Raw genomic sequence first — 16,269 nt, forward strand, 5'->3', positions numbered from 1 at the left:
GAAAGGGATTGTAGGTGATAGAATAGATCATGGGAGAGGGTAGAAAGATTCAATACACTTTTGATGAAGGTGAAAGTAGAGAAAGAATAGAAAAAATGGGAGTGGGTAGGAATAGGATGTAGGAAAATTCAGTTCACAATAGCTACTGTGAGGGAAAAAAAAATGAAGCATGCCAGAGATAGAGTCAATGGTATCTGAAAATAGACTGAAGACTTTACTTTTCATGACGTTTCTCTCTCTTTGTGGGGGGAGGACGATTATGTATACTTCTACAAAGAGATTATTGTAGTAACATGAAAATAAATTATTTGTAAAAAAAGAGTAGTAATAGTAGTCCTAGTAGTATTAGCACCACCAGCAACAGCCATAGCAGAAGTAGTAGCAATAGTAGTACTAATAGTAGCACAAGCATCATCAGAGAAGTAGGTAGCAGCAACAGCAGTAGCAGCAGCAGCAGTAGCTGTAGTAGAAGTAGCAGTAGCAGTAGCAGTAGCAGCAGTGGCACCAGATGTACAGTGGTGGTAATAGAACCAGTAGAAATGGCAGTGGAAATAGTCATAGAAGTAATATTTGCTCCCTCTAAAATCTGTACCAGTAGTAGTAGTAGTAGTTGTAGTAGTAGTTGTGGTAGTAGTAGTACCAGAACATACAGCAGCAACATTAGCAGTAGTAGTAGTGGTAGTTTAGTAGTAATAGTAGTAGCAACAGCACAAACAACAGAAGGAGTAGTAGTACAGCCAACAGAATCAGAAGTAAAAGTAGTAGTAGTAGCAGCACCAGGAGGAGCCATAGAAGAAATAATAGTGGTAATACTCATTCAAGGAGCAGTAGTAGTTATAGTGGTAGTAGTAGTAGTAGTAGTAGTAGTAGTAGTAGCAGCTGCTGCATGTGAAAGCATGTACAAGATCAAGGTAAAATCAAGAACTGTTTTTAACAGTACAGAGTGTACAAGGATCAGCAAGAATATAGGATTTTAACAGTGCAAAAAGATTACAAAATGTGTTTCCTTTTAAAATTTTCCAATGCCCCAAAATATCTGCCTCTCTAGTAGAAGTGTTAATAGCAACAGAAGTCACATAGTTATCAGTAGTAGGATTAACAGCACTGGAAGGAGCAGTTGCAGCAGCAACAGTAATATCAGTAGCACCAGAAGAAGCCATAATTGAAGTAGTAGTAAAAGGAGAACTAACAGCAATAGCAGAAGCAGAAGCAAGCAGCAGCAGCAGCAGCAGTAGTAGTAGTAGTAATAGGAAATGAGTCAGAGGAAGCAGAAGTTATAGTAGTAGTAAGATTAACAGCAGTAATAGCAGTAGCAGCAGAAGTAGAAGTAGTAGTAATAGTAGTTGTAGTAGCAATAGAAGTTGAGGTAGTGATGGTAGGTGAGGTAATAATAACACCATCAGCAGCAGAAGTAGAAGTCTTAAAAATAGTAGTGGTAATAGAACCAGCAGCAGCAGAATTAATAGTAGAAATAGAAGTAAGTTGAAGTAGTAACAGCAGCAGGAATCGTAGTAGTAGTAGTAGTAGTAGTAGTAGTAGTAGTAGTAGTAGTTGTTGTTGTTGTTTTAGTAGTAGTAGAAGTAGTAAAGGAAATAGTACTACCACCAGTAGCAGTAGAAGTAGTAGTATCAACAGTATCAGCATCAACAGCAGTAGCAGCAGCAGTAATAGTACCAGCAGCAGTAGTAGTAGTAATAATAACACCACCAGCAGTAAAAGTAGTAAAAGTAGTAGGTACAGAATCAGCATTAGTAGCAGTAGGATTAATAGGAGCAAGAGTAAGTAAAATTAGTCACACCTGCAACAGTAATAGTCATAGTAGTAATAGTAGAAGTAGTTGTAGTAACAGTAACAGCAGCAGTAGGAATAGAAGTAGTCTTAGTAGTAGTACTAGCAACACCAGGACCAGCAGGAACTGTTGTAGTAGTAGTAGTAGTAGTAGTATTAGTAGTAGTAGTAGTAGTAGTAATAGAAAGAGAAGCACAGATAGCAGCAATAGCAAAAGCAGTTATCATAGTATTAGAAACAGCTTCAGCAGAAGCTACAGTAGTAGCTGCAGAAGTAGTAGTAGCACCAGGAATAGTAGTAAAAGTAGTAATAGTAGTAGAACCTACACAAGCAGCAGTTGTAAAAATATTAGTAGTAGCAGTAGCACAATTAGGAGCAGGAGAAGTAGTAATTGTAGCAATAGCACCACGAGTAGCAGTAGAATTAATAGTAGTAGTAGGATTAAGAGTAGCACCTACAATTGAAGCTGTAGTAGCAGTAGTAATAGTAATAGTAGTAGTAGTAGTAGTAGTAGTAGTAGTAGTAGTAGTAATAGTAGAAGTAGTCATAGTGGTAGTAGTAACAGCAGCAGCATGGACAGTAGGAGTGGAAGTAATAGTAGTAGTAGTGTTTGTAGTAGCACCTAGAGCACCAGTAGAATTAATAGTAATAGTAGTAGTAGTAGCAACAGCACAAGTAGCAATGGCATTAATCATCATATTAGAAGTAGCAGCACAGCCAGTAACAACATAAATAGTAGTAGAAATAATAGAAGTAGCAACAGCAGTAGAAGAAATAGTAATTTTAATGATAGAAACAACCATCAGTAGAAGTTGTAGCGGCAGTATTAGTATTAGTTTTTCTTGTAGTAGCACCAACCATAGTAGCAGTAGTGCTAGTAGTAGTAGTAATAGCACTAGCACCTACAGTAGCAGCAATAGCAGTAGTAGTAGTAGTATGGAGTAGGAGTAGTAGCAGCAGCAGCAGCAGCAGAAGCAGGACTAGCAGTAGAAGTAGTAGGTGTAGTTGTAGTAGTAGGTGTAGTTGTAGCACAAGCAGCAGTAGCAGACAGAAGTAGTAGTGATAGTCATCTCAATAGAAGTAGCAGTAAAAGTAGTTGTAATAGTAACAGTAGCAGCAGCAGGATTAGCATAATTAGTAATAGTAGTGTTTGCAATAGGAGTAGCACAGCCAGCCGTATTGTAGTAGTAGCAACAACAATAGGGGCAACTGTGGGAGCAGGAGAAGTAGTGGTAGTAGTAGTAGTAGTAGTAGTAGTAGTAGTAGTAGTAGTAGTAGTAGTAGTAGTAGTAGTAGCAGCAGCAGCAGCACAAAGAGCAGTAGTAGAAGTAGTAGCAATAATAGCTCCTAGCTATAGCTCCAGTACCAATACGAGAAGTAGTAGCAATAATATTAGTAGGGGTTTTTTATTTTTTTACAAATTCCCTCCTAATCTTGCTTCCCTCCCTCCATGCCCCCACAGAAGGCAGTCTGTTAGTCTGTACATTGATCTAAGTTGGATGTGATGAGAGAGAAATCACATCCTTAAGGAAAAAAAAATAAAGTATCGTGCCTGATTGTTGCACCAATGGAATGAGCAAGTCCATTAAGGTTGATCACCACTTCCATACTGGTTCTGCTCATCTCACTCAGCATCAGTTCATGCAAATCTTTCCAGGCTTCCCTGAATTCCCATCCCTCTTGACTTCTAATAGAACAATAGTGTTCCATCACATACATATACCACATTTTGTTAAGCCATTCCCCAATTGATGACCATTCACTTAATTTCCAATCCTTTGTCACCACAGAGCTGCAATGAATATTTTTGTACAAGTTATGTTTTATATACATTACTAAAATATTCTTGTTTAAGAGTAAACATAATACCCCCTCCCCCCAAAATATAGAACTTCATGAGAAATAAAGTAAAAGAGAGATTAAAAAATGTTTCAGTCTGTGTTCTGATACCATCAGCTCTTCTCAGGTGGATCACATTCTTTATCATAAGTCCATCACAGAAGTTACTTCCATATCTATCCACAGTTGCTGGTTATAATTCCCTCCATCCATTCCTTCCCACTACCATATATTATATTTTCTCTATCTTTTCACTCTGTCCCTCTTCAAAAATGTGCTGGAGGGTAGCTGAGTGGCACAACAGATTGAGCACCAGCCCTGGGTCCAAGAGGCCCTAAGTCCACATACCCTGAGACCCAGCAACTACCTGACTCTGGGGTCCCAGACAGTCCACCCAATCGCAGCCCCTTGCAAGAAGTAAAAAAAGAAAATGTGTTATGTCTGACTATTTTCTCCTATGATGTACCTTTTTCTCTATCACCCACAGCCCCCCTTCCTCCTTTCCCTCTTTGTCTATACATCTAGTGTGTATGCTGTTTCCTCTCTGAGCCATTTCTTATGAGAATGAAGGTTCCCCCATTTCCCCTCACCTTCCTTACTTCCATATCAATGCAAAAACTCATTGCAAAACAAAATTTATATGAAATATCTTAGCCTATTCCACCTCTCCTTCCTCTTGCTCCCAGTACATTTCCCTTTTAGCCATTGACTCCATTTTTACAGTATATTTTATCTTCAAATTCAGTTCTCTCATGTACTTCATCTATAAAAGTTCTTTCTACCTGCTATATTAAATGAGAAGGTTCATATGAGTATTATCAGTATCATTTTTCTATGTAGGAATACATGCAGTTCATTATCATTAAGTCCTTCATATTCTACCCTTCTCCTCTGCAGTCTGTGATTCACCTGAGTCCTGTATTTGAAGGTCAAACTTTCTGTTCACCTCTGGTCATTTCAACAGGAACATTTGAAATTTTCCTGGTTCGTTGAAAGTCCATCTTTTTCCCTGGAAGAGGATGTTCAGTTTTTCTGGGTAGTTGATTCTCAGTTGCATTCCAAGCTCTCTTGCCTTCCAGATTTTTATATTCCAAGCCCTAGGAGTCCTTAATGTAGTTGCTGCTAAGTCCTGTGTAATCCCAACTGCAGCACTACAATATTTGAATTGTGTCCTTCTGGCTGTTTGCAATATTATCTCTTTCACTTCAGAGTTCTGGAACTTGGCTGTAATATTCCTGAGGGGCTGGGGTTTTTTTGGATCTCTTTCTGGGGAAGATCAGTGGATTCTCTTAATTTCTATTTTATCCTCTGCTTCTAGGATATCAGGGCAATTTCCCCTGTAAAAATTCTTTAAAAATGAGCTCAAGACTCTTCCTGATCATGACTTTCAGGTATTCCAATAATTTTTAAATTATCTTTCCTGAATCTGTCACATTTTCTTCTAATTTTTCATTCTTTTGGTGTTGAAGTATTGTGTCTTGACTTCTAATAAAGCCAGCAGCTTCCTTTAACTCCATTCTACATGAAGGATTTGTTTTCCTCAGAGAGTTTTCTTATCTCCGTTTCCATCTGAGCAATTCTGCTTTTTTTAAAACATTCTTCTCTTCAATTAACTTTTTGTATTGTTTTATCCACTTGACCTAAGCTGTTTTTTTTAAACATGTTATTTTCTTCAGCATTTTTTTGGATCACCTTGATTAAGCTGCTGACTTCATTTTCATGTTTTTCCTGCATCTCTCTCATTTCTTTTCCCAGTTTTTCTTCTCCCTTACTTCATTTTCAAAATCTTTTTTGAGCTCTATCATAGCCTGAGTCTAACTTCTATAAATTTTTTTTTGTAGTCTTTAGATGCAGAAGCTTGGACTTTCTCATCTTCAGACTGAGTATTTTGGTCCTCCATGGGACCAAATTATTGTCTATGGTTAGGTTCCTTTTTTTTCTGTTTACTCATTTCTCCAACCTATGCCTGGTTTGGGGGCTCTTCCTGAGCTTTTTAGTGTTATTGGGATACCCCTGCAAGGACCTCAGTATGTGAGGCTTTGACTGCCCTCCTGGTCTGTTGAAAGACCACTAGCAGCACCCTCTGCCCCGGGGGCTGTGAGGGGGAGTCCCTGCTCTATGGGGGCCCCAGACTGCCACCAGGGTCTCAATATAGTTAAATCTCCAGTCTTGTGCCAGGGACAGGCTCCACAGGCCTGGATCTGGGCTGCTGCGGCCACTGCCTCCAAGCCTCAGGAACTGCCCTGAGGCCCTGGGCTTCATGCTTGCTCTGGCAGAGGTCTCCCTGATGATACTCCAAGTTGTGTCCAGTGCTCCCCGGGTGCAGGTCAGGGAACTGCTTCTGTGACTAGGACCCAGAGCTCCCAGGCATACTGGGGCTGTTTCTGGGATGCTAAAGTTCTACCTTCTCTTTCCCATGGAGTGGAGCTTCTCCACTATTTTCCAGATTACCTTAGGCTGGGGAATTGTCTCACTGGATCTTTCTGTGGGTTATGTCTCTTGAAAATTTAGTTAGAGTCCTAATTTTAAGATTTTTTAAATATTTTGGAGAGAACACCTAGAAGAGGCCATCTTGGCTCCACCTTCCTAGTAGTAGTTTCAGCAGCACAGTCAGCAGCAGCACTAGAAGTAGAAGTGGTAGTAGCAAATAGTAGCAGCAGCAGCAGTAGTAGTTGTAGTACTTAATAATAGTCATAATAGTTACACCACTAGAAGCAGCAGTAGATGCACACTTCATTGTAGCACCACCAGCAACAATAGCAGTAGCAGTAGCAATAGTAGTAGTAGTAGTAGTAGTAGTTAGTAGTAGTTAGTTGTAGTTAGTAGTAGTAGTAGTAGTAGTAGTAGTAGTAGCACCAGCAGCAGCAATAGCAGTAGAAGTGGTAGTAGTAGTACTACAATCAGCAATAGCAATAGTAATAGTAGTAGTAGCAGGAGTAGTAGTAGCTAGTGGTGGTGGTAGTAGTAGTAGTAGTTAGTAGTAGTTAGTTGTAGTAGCACCAGCAGCAGTGATAGCAGTAGAAGTGGTAGTAGTAGTACTACAATCAGCAATAGCAATAGTAATAGTAGTAGTAGCACCAACAACAGTAATAGTAGTAGCAGGAGTAGTAGCAGCACCAGCAACAGCAGCTGTAGAAGTGGTGGCGGTGGTGGTGGTAGTAGTAGTAGTAGTAGTAGCCGTACATTTAGATAACAGAGAGCATAGATATGTAAAGTCTCATTGTATGTTCAATCATTCTATCCTCACAGCAATCATTTGAAATAGATGACATTGTAACCATATTATAAGTGAGGAAAGGGAGATATACTACATAAATCCACTTCCCACAGTATCTACCCATCATTGCTGTTCTCCATTTGGGCAATCGTCTCCTAGTCTAAAACTTATGAACAATTTCCTCTTTAAGTCATCTTTCAAGAACAGTGACAAAGTTCTTCTTTGAATTTAGGTAGCAACTCCCCTCAAGTCTTAAACTATAAAACTCATGAAGAAACTATGTGTTGTATGGATCAAGAATAGGTGCATAGATCAAGTATAGATCTAGTATGATGCATTATCAAGTAAGACTGGAGCTCATTGCAACAAGTTGACTGTCCAGGCAAGTAAATAGTGCTAGTAAGATTCTCATTCACCATGATTATGTGTTGTCCAATTATCTCTCTTCCTCTCTCTCTCTCTCTCTCTCTCTCTCTCTCTCTCTCTTTCTCCCTCTCTCTCTCTCTCCTTTTTAAACTTGAACTGGAGGAGTATGTTTAATCTCTCCATGGTAATGAAGTGCAACTGAAAATGGATTTTCAAATAAACTTAAATTTTTATTCCTCTGATCAGGAATTGGAAGTCTAAGCCTTCTTGTCAACTCAATGCTTCTACTACTGGATTCTTCAAACAATTCCAGTATAGTTTCATATGGGTTTCCTACTAACTCCTTCTCCTGTAAATTATTGACAGCCTCAGTCTCAGTCTCAGTCTTGCTGTCTCCAGTGATTAATTTGTAACCTTAAGAGGGTAAAACTCATGAAATTTCCCAGCTGAAATCACCTGTCCTTACATAACCAGCCTATAATGACCAAATAATTATTTTAAATTTATTTTTATATCTAAAGTTATATTCAAATGAGCAGAGAGATTATAGTGTCTTGCAGTACTATTTTTGAAATGCAATCCAACAATATATTCTTAGTCCTCAAAATTGTCTCTTTATATTAGCATTATTAAGTTTTTAATTAATAAAAGTTCTTTGTCTACACTTTCAAAGTGCTTGCATAAAGATGTAACATCATTTTAAATTCTTTGCATTTATGTTTAGGACATAGTTCATTTTCCTTTCCCAATATACCTTCATACAAATATCTTAATAGCTACAAAAATTAATGAAAGTGTTTTGTTTTCTTTCTCTACTTCTCTCAAGAAATTCAATTGTCAATTTGTGAAAGATGCAATATCTAACATTCTTTTACAATTGACAATTCTATTTTTCTTTATATAATACTACATTTTTACACTCTTTCAGTATCAACTTGGTCCAATGAAAAGACATTCTACCGTAGTGGTGTCATAGTCAAATAGAAATAGATCTATGAGGCAGCAACTTTACTCAGAAAACCACAAATTAAGATTAAGTTGTATGTTCATTTTATTTGGTTATACATTTCCCATTTACATTTTAATCTAATTCTTGAAGAATTTTGCAGGTCACACATATACTACAATAAAACTTCTTTTTGAGTGCAGTATTACACCTACACATACAAACTCACACATGCACAGATACACATACACACAAATACCTGCAGGCAGATAAGGCATTATTATTTCCTGCTTAAAATAGTTTTAAAGACTTTTTATTCCTAAAAATGAGCAACTTTCCTGTTCTGTTGTTCTATTAACTTAAAAAAGTATTCTGTGTGATTTAACTATGTACAAACACACACCAATATGTCATTAGATGTCAGTCTGCAATGTATACCCAATAGAGATAAAAATTCCTTTTTTCATAACTACATTTTTTTTTCATTGGAGAGCAGAACATTATATACACACTTAGAAAGTACTGAGGAAAAAACTTTAAGTATTTTTTTTTTGGTAATGGTGGATAACCATCTGGGATTAAATGGTTTACCAAGGGTCACAAACAGGTAGGAATTGTTTGAGACTGGATTTGAACTTGGATTCTCCTGACTTCACAGCCTATGCTCTATCCATTATACCACCTACATGCCCCACAAAACTTGAAAATCAAAAAGACAATTATTCAAGAGCTTATGCTTATTTTTTATTCATAGCATCTTAGATTTTTTAATATGCTTTATTTTTCCTAGTATAGTATCACTGAAATTATGATTCTTCAGGCAAGAAACATATTAATGTTTTTGGTCCTGTCATGTCATTTAAAAATAAAGGAAGATAACTGTTCCATTTTCCAAAGACTATATGAAGTTTAAATGAAACTGTCATGACAGAAATGCAAAATGTGAAAAATAGCTTAAGAGATCATGAACACATTCACTTAAGTTATTGGGTCTGCCATAAGAGGCTGTTAGTTACAATTTCAAGTCAGAGAAGATGAAATAATGTTTGTCATTGTAAGTGGAAGAAATAGAGATGTGGGGGATAAAATACCAAGTTCAAAAATGACTGATTTAAATATAATCAATTTTCCCTAAGAAACTTTAAAAAAAAATCTTAAAATCATAAATATCAGAGCTGAAAGAGACCCTCATGAGGATCATCTGAGCCAATCCACTGCCTTCATGATAAAATACATTATTATTCCTTGTTTAAAAACTATTAAAATGCCTATTCCAAACAAATAAACTTTCTTTTGACATTCTTTGAAAACACTTCAAGATTTGGAGGATGCAACCTTCCTCTCCAATGGTGTCATTAAATAATTTCCTGCACATATCCAAATTCTGCAATTAAACTGAAACAGAGAAAACTGAATTACAAAGAACAGCATGCCCACATATACCTAAGAAGTCCAAATTTGCTGTATCATTTCTCTTCCTTCCACCCATCTCCTAATTACTGGATTTATTAATAATACTCATTTGTGGACAATAAGTTTGCCATCAGGTATTCATGTGGATGGAGTGCCAGTAGTGGGGATAAATTAGGAAGTCCCCTAGAAAAAACTGCTGAGAAGATAATGAAGAAAAACACTAATATCTGCTGTCTACTCAAACTGGAAAGCAAATAAAGTGTATGATGTAGACAGGCATTAGACTTACAAAGTCAAAAGACTTCTTAAGTTCAAATCCCAGTTCAAACACATATTCTGTGGTCCTGAGAATGTAACAGAATCTCTCTCTGCTTGGGATTCCTCATCTATAAAATGAGGCATTTGGACTTTGTGACCTCTCCAGCCTTCCCAGCTCTAAATCTAGTATCCTTCGAAATTTGTTTTATATATCTGAAACTCTCTGGTCAAAGGCATTAATTATACAGTGAGGAAAAGCAGGAAAAATCATTTAAATACTACCTTATTTAAGATATGGAGCCCATGCCATAAAAACAATCATTAAATAAATTAGCCACAAGACTGATAGAGATCAAGAAATCTTATTCCTAACAAACAGGGAAAGATATTTAGCAGTTATCCACACTAGAAGTGTTCTATACTTAAATTCTTAATGATGTTCTGTAACAACAAAGTAACTACAAAATATAGTTAGGGTTCCTATTTAGAATGTAAAAATGAGAAAGTGAGAAATTATATCTTCTTAGAAATTACAAAGCATTCCTGTAAATAAAGGAAGAAGTATTTCAAAGAGAAAAGAGACAGAGATGAACAGAAAGAAAGACAGACAGACAGAGAGGAGTCACAGGAAAAATCTAATGTGTTTCAGGAGTCTTGGTAATAAAATACAACACAGAAAATGAAGGGAGGAAAGCTACTGATCTTCAATTAACTCTCTAGCAATTAACATTTTACTATATTCTAGGCACTAGGATTAAAAATATAAAACAAATAAACAAAAAAATGGTCCCTACTCCCCAGGAATTTACATTTAATAAAAGACAAAACATAAAGGAGAACTCAGAAGAAAGCAGATGAAATGGAAGGTAAGATGAGTGATCAAAGAAGCTGGTGGGAAGGTAGAGCAGTAAGAAGACTGAGATAAATTCTGATTGAAGTGAGGAGTCTGTGAAATTAGGGAAAAAATTCTTTGCATAAATATATTTTAATATAATTGGTTTCATTTGTAAAAGTATGTATTTTATTTTCTGTTTTCAGAAATGTTATTCAGAGCAAGGATCCATAGGCATCACCAGATGCATAAAAAAAGAAAGAAAAGATTAAGAACACTTGATCTTAATCCCTACAGGAAGAATTTTTTTTTATGATTCATTTATCATAAAGTGAGAAATGATGTCCCTAAAGGTCTCTTGAAGGGTTTTTTTAAGTAAATAGGAGTCAAAGGCAAAAAAATTTAAGAGATTTGGAACAAGAGTGAAATCTGAATCATATTTGTGATTTGAAGCTGAGGATTTCCTAAAAGAAAGGGAGATTTTCAAAGTGAACAGTTAGAAAAGAAGGGAGACTGTGAGGTCGAGGTGGGAGGGAGAGAAAGTAGATTTCAGCTAATTAAAAAAATACTTTGAAAATAGAGTTGGGGCCAAATTACAGTGGGATGGAATGTTGTCTGCATTTTAAGATGAAATCACTATTTTTTTTGTTTTGTTTAATTATTTTACTTTGTTATAAGAGACTTCTCATGGGGCGGAAGTAATTATGAAGTATTTAAAATGTATAAACAAAACATCAATAAAAATTTTAAAATAAAGAAAATTATAATACTTTCCAATAGTTATACTATAGTGGTGATGGGAATGAAGTGGTATGGCCATGGTCTCGCACTGCATCCAGAATCTTCTCCAGTCAACCCAATCTGTGTCTGGCTCCTGGACCCAGATGACTCTGGAGGAGAAAGTGAGGCTGATGAGTTTGTAAAGACCTCCCTCATTTATTCCCAATTAACTTGCAAAACATGGTATCACCTTCCTAAAGTCATGGTCCTCTCTATGAATGAAGGATAAACAAGAAACTGGGTAAATAAAAATAACTCCTCATTTCGATGGACAGATTGCATTGTGTAACAAACAAGGAACATAAAATGTGAACAGGAAGAAAGAATATCTTCAGAGAATTGTTTAAAAGAAAAAGAAAGGTGGATATCTCCATGGCAAGATGGAGAGATAACAGATGGACAACGAAAATGCTCCAAAGATATCTTTATGATCCACATAAAATGAGGAAGGGCCCCAGTAATTTGAATGGATCTTTCTGCAGCAAGCTTATATAAATTCACTGTCAAATTGACAAGAACCACACAGGATAAGCAAGGATACATAGGCCATGATCTGCATCTTTGGAGGTTATACTATAGTTAATAAGATCACAGATCCATTTGGGCATCTGACAAATATTACATACTAGTATACAGTACACATTATAACATTATGTTCAAAGTCTCATAATAAATTCTAGTAGCTTAAGAAATAAATAACTCTGCCTTCAGAAATGTTTACGTGACAATTATAATTCAAGTCTTGGGACTATTTTAATGTTTTTTAAATTGCTTTGCTTTGCTTTTCCCCTTCTAAAAATCCTCCTCACCCACCTTCCCTTCTAACAATGCTTCTCACCCATCTAGCCCCATCACACTATTCACACCCTGCAACTGCTTATGGAAAACTCCACCTCCTTGACAAGATTAGATGGCTTATAAAGATATAGCTTCTCCTTCTGCAAAGGTGTCCTTTCAAGCATTCCATATGGAATAAGAGATTGTACTAAATGGCGATTTATTGATTCTAAGAGATTTTCTAATTTTGAGCAAGACTTAGATTAAAAATATTTCAACAGTGCTTTTATAATCAGATGATAACTTTAGCCCTGTCTGAGGTAGTCTAGTTCCTCAGGAAAAATGACAAAGAAATTTGAAACATGAGTATTTTTGTGGTCATTGTAAGAATCCAGTTGAAATGGTAGGTGACACTTTTGGAAAAAAAACTTTTGGCCACCTAGGTCGTGGTTGTTTTGATGTATCCTATGAAGTATAAACATATCCATCTTTAATTTAGAATTTTTCAATAGCAAGCCAGAAAACTTTTAGCCATTAGTGAATCTTGGTGGAATAACTACTCTTTTCAGTTGTGTATAAACTTGTTTGTTCATATATAACTCACACTACCACCCTATGTGAAATCCCAAAATGGTGAGAGGAATTTAATAATCTCCCTGCTCAATTGTTTCCAACTGCCAGTTGTTTTCCCTCTCTGTGCTCAATTGCTAAGAAAAGATACTTATAGCTGTTTACTGTCAAGCCAACAAATAGTTGAAAGAAACTCTGCCAAAGGAAAGTTGGAACTATCTGACTTTATATCCGTTATTTGATACAAAACAATAAAGAAATCTGTTCCATTTATGCATACTTTGAGTTTGGAAGTATTTTCATTAGATTGTATCTAAACATATATTCGTATAAACATATATATTTATATACACACTATATATATATATATATATATATATATATATAATGTATTAGATAAATTTTTATATTTGTCTATATGTTTAAATGTCGGTGGGATAATGTTTTTTTTTTGTTTTCTTTTCCATTCCTAATCATCCTTCAAATGAGATCTAATCTAACAAATATGTGGCCATCAGGGAAGGACAGTCATTTTATGTCCCCTCTAGTCTTAAAATATATTAAAAACATGATCTTATACATCTTAAGTGTCAAGACAAAGGTTTAAAATTTCAACTCAATGTCTAACTATCTTTGTCTTAGCCTGTCATCTTAGCAACCTGGATACATCAATCTGATGGTGAGGTATCACTATCATTCTTCCTAAATTTACTAATATAGAATAGATTGATATGCTACAATTGCTGCCTTCACATGAATTGAGTCTGCCCATGCTGGTTCTTACATGACTGTTGATAGTTGTTTTGAGATTCAATATGTGAGTCAAAAGCAGGAAACATGTTTTCATAAAGGAGGGCTTCAAATACTTTCAGATGCTGTAAAGCTCTTTAACCAAGGCTTGGTTGGACATATCTAGGTAATTCTATACTTTTTGTTAGAATTTCAATTATTTTAATAAATTTCCAGGGTCAAAACTCATAGTAGGCCACAACTTTACCATTTTAGTTATAAAATGATTTTTTTCAACAAAATGAGACCATCAAAAATGCCAGATCAAGTGCCACTAAGGTTTCTTTTATTTATACATAAAATTCAGTAAATATCACCTGAAATATACAAGAACAGAAATAATCCTGATTTGGAAGATAATTTTCTATATCTACATGAAGTCAGTAGTGAAGGGTGGCAAAAGACCAAACATAGGAAGGTTTACATGAAGTTATACAGAATGAAGAAACCAGAATCAGATTTTTTATCAATTTTTATAATTATGTAATTATGACATGTTATCAATAATTTTAATATGTAGTATGAAAAATTAAATGAATTTGAAAATATGATAAAGAATTCACAACTTGTCATAAAAGAAAATAAGATTTTTTCTATTTTGTTAAAGTTAATATATGCTTCAAACAAAATATATTCATATTAATATACAATAATATAATATAATAATAATAATCATATTAATACCTTAGTTCAGAGTATAATTACCAGCTTTGTGACCCCAGGTGAGTCACTTAGCTCAATTCTACGTAAATTAAATTACTTTTTCAGTGCCAAACCAATCAAACAACTAAATAACTATTTTACTAAACTAGAAAAAAAGTAAAAAAATTCATCTGGAACAACAAAAGATCAAGAATATCAAAGGAACTGATGAAGAAAATGTAAAGGCAGGTGGCCTTGCTTTTCTAAATCTAAAACTGTACTATAAAGATGCAAAAAACTTCCTGATACTGGTTAAGAAATAGAGTAATGTATCAGTGGATTAGAATAGATTCAAAAGAAGCAACAGTAAATGACTACAGTAATCTACTGTTTGACAACCCCAAAGACATTAACTTCTGGGATAAGAACTCACAATTCTACAAAAACTACTGGAAAAATTGGAAAATATTATGGCAAAATCTAGGCTTAGACCCATATCTCTCACCCTATACCAAAATAAGATCAAAATGCATACAGGATTTAGACATAAAGGAAATTATCAGATTAAGTTAACAGATAAAGAAATACTCTCTTAGTTTTATGGAAAAGGGGAGAAATTTGTGACAAAATAAGAAACAGAGTACATTATAAATTGCAAAATGAATGACTTTGACTACATTAAATTAAAAAGTGTTTGCACTAGTAAAACCAATGCTGCCAAGATTAGACAGAAAACAAAGCTGAGAAACATTTTTCACAGTTAGGGGTTCTGATAAAGATCTCATTTCTAAAATATATAGAAAACTGAATCAAATTTATAAGGTCACAAATCATTCCTCAATTAATAAATGATCAAAGGATATGGAGAAGCATTTTTCAAATGAAGAAATTAAAATTATTTATAGTCATATCCCCAAAATACTCCTAAATCATTTCTAATAAAATGCAAATTAAAACAACTATGAGGTACCACTTCACACCTATCAAATTAGCTAAGATGACACAAAGGGTAAACAATCAATATTGGAGAGGTTATGGGAAGACTGGGACTTCTATGCACTGTTGGTGGAGTTGTAGAAAAAATAATCCAGCCATTCTGGAAAGCAATATGGAACTATACCCAAGAGCAATAAAACTGATCATATACTTTGATCAACAATTTCAATCTTAGGTCCATATCCTGGAGATGTCATAAAAATTGGAAAAGTTGCACATAGTCATAGCAGTTCTTTTTGAAGTGGCAAAGAATTGGAAATTCAATGGATGCCTATCAACTGGAAAATGGTTGAAGAAGGCATGATTTATGAATGTTATGGAGTACTACCATTCTATAAGAAACCAAGAATGATCAAACTCTAGAGAAGCATGGAAAGAAGAGCTGATGCTGAGTGAAGGGAGCAGAACCCAGAGAACATTGTAAACATTAACAACAACATTGTGAGTTGATCAATTTTGATGGATGCAGATCCTCAGCAATTCAGAGAGCTTAAACAACCCTGGGAGACCTGTCATGGACAAAACAATTCAAAATCAGATAAAGAAAAACAAACCAAATTACAGTATCTGAATGAACTCTGTTCATTTTTTAAAAATTTCTCTTGTTTTTTCTTTCCTATACCATGATTTTCTTTCTTTTTCCTTAGTCATAATTACCTATACAGAAAATGACTAATATGTAAACATGTTAAACACAAATGTACATGTATAATCTTCACTAGATAATTTGCCACTGGGTGGTGGTGGTGGAAGAAAAATGTATCATTTATAAATATGCATGTGAATGAATGTTGAAAAACATTCATAACATTATTTGGAAAAATAAAATATCAATAAGAAAAAAAAGAGTACACTTCCCAGCTATGTGACCCTGGGCAAGTCATTTAACCTCTGTTTAATTCAAGTTTAATCAATGATTAAATAAAATAACAGTACCTATAGCTCATAGGGTTATGAAGATAAAATAAAATAACATTTGTTAAAAAACCATAATACAGTGACTGATTTATAACACACACTTCCACTTCCATTTCCTTTATCTAAGACACTGGAAAA

At 35.1% G+C, this 16,269-nt stretch overlaps 1 long non-coding RNA gene across 7 annotated transcripts in view; it reads right to left on the reverse strand.

Annotated features, from left to right (window-relative positions):
• LOC141491807 (uncharacterized) overlaps positions 1 to 16,269 on the reverse strand; it is a 295,727-nt gene that overhangs the window by 64,103 nt on the left and 215,355 nt on the right. For 5 of the 7 annotated variants that reach the window (XR_012469765.1, XR_012469762.1, XR_012469767.1 and 2 more), the window contains one exon: positions 11,430 to 11,549. The exons of the other annotated variants lie outside the window; for them this stretch is intronic. This is a non-coding gene — a long non-coding RNA (uncharacterized LOC141491807). The remainder of the gene's footprint in view (positions 1 to 11,429; positions 11,550 to 16,269) is intronic. 7 annotated transcript variants of the gene reach the window in all.

Source organism: Macrotis lagotis, chromosome 6, assembly GCF_037893015.1.
Source record: "Macrotis lagotis isolate mMagLag1 chromosome 6, bilby.v1.9.chrom.fasta, whole genome shotgun sequence".
NCBI classification, from domain to species: Eukaryota; Metazoa; Chordata; class Mammalia; order Peramelemorphia; family Peramelidae; genus Macrotis; species Macrotis lagotis.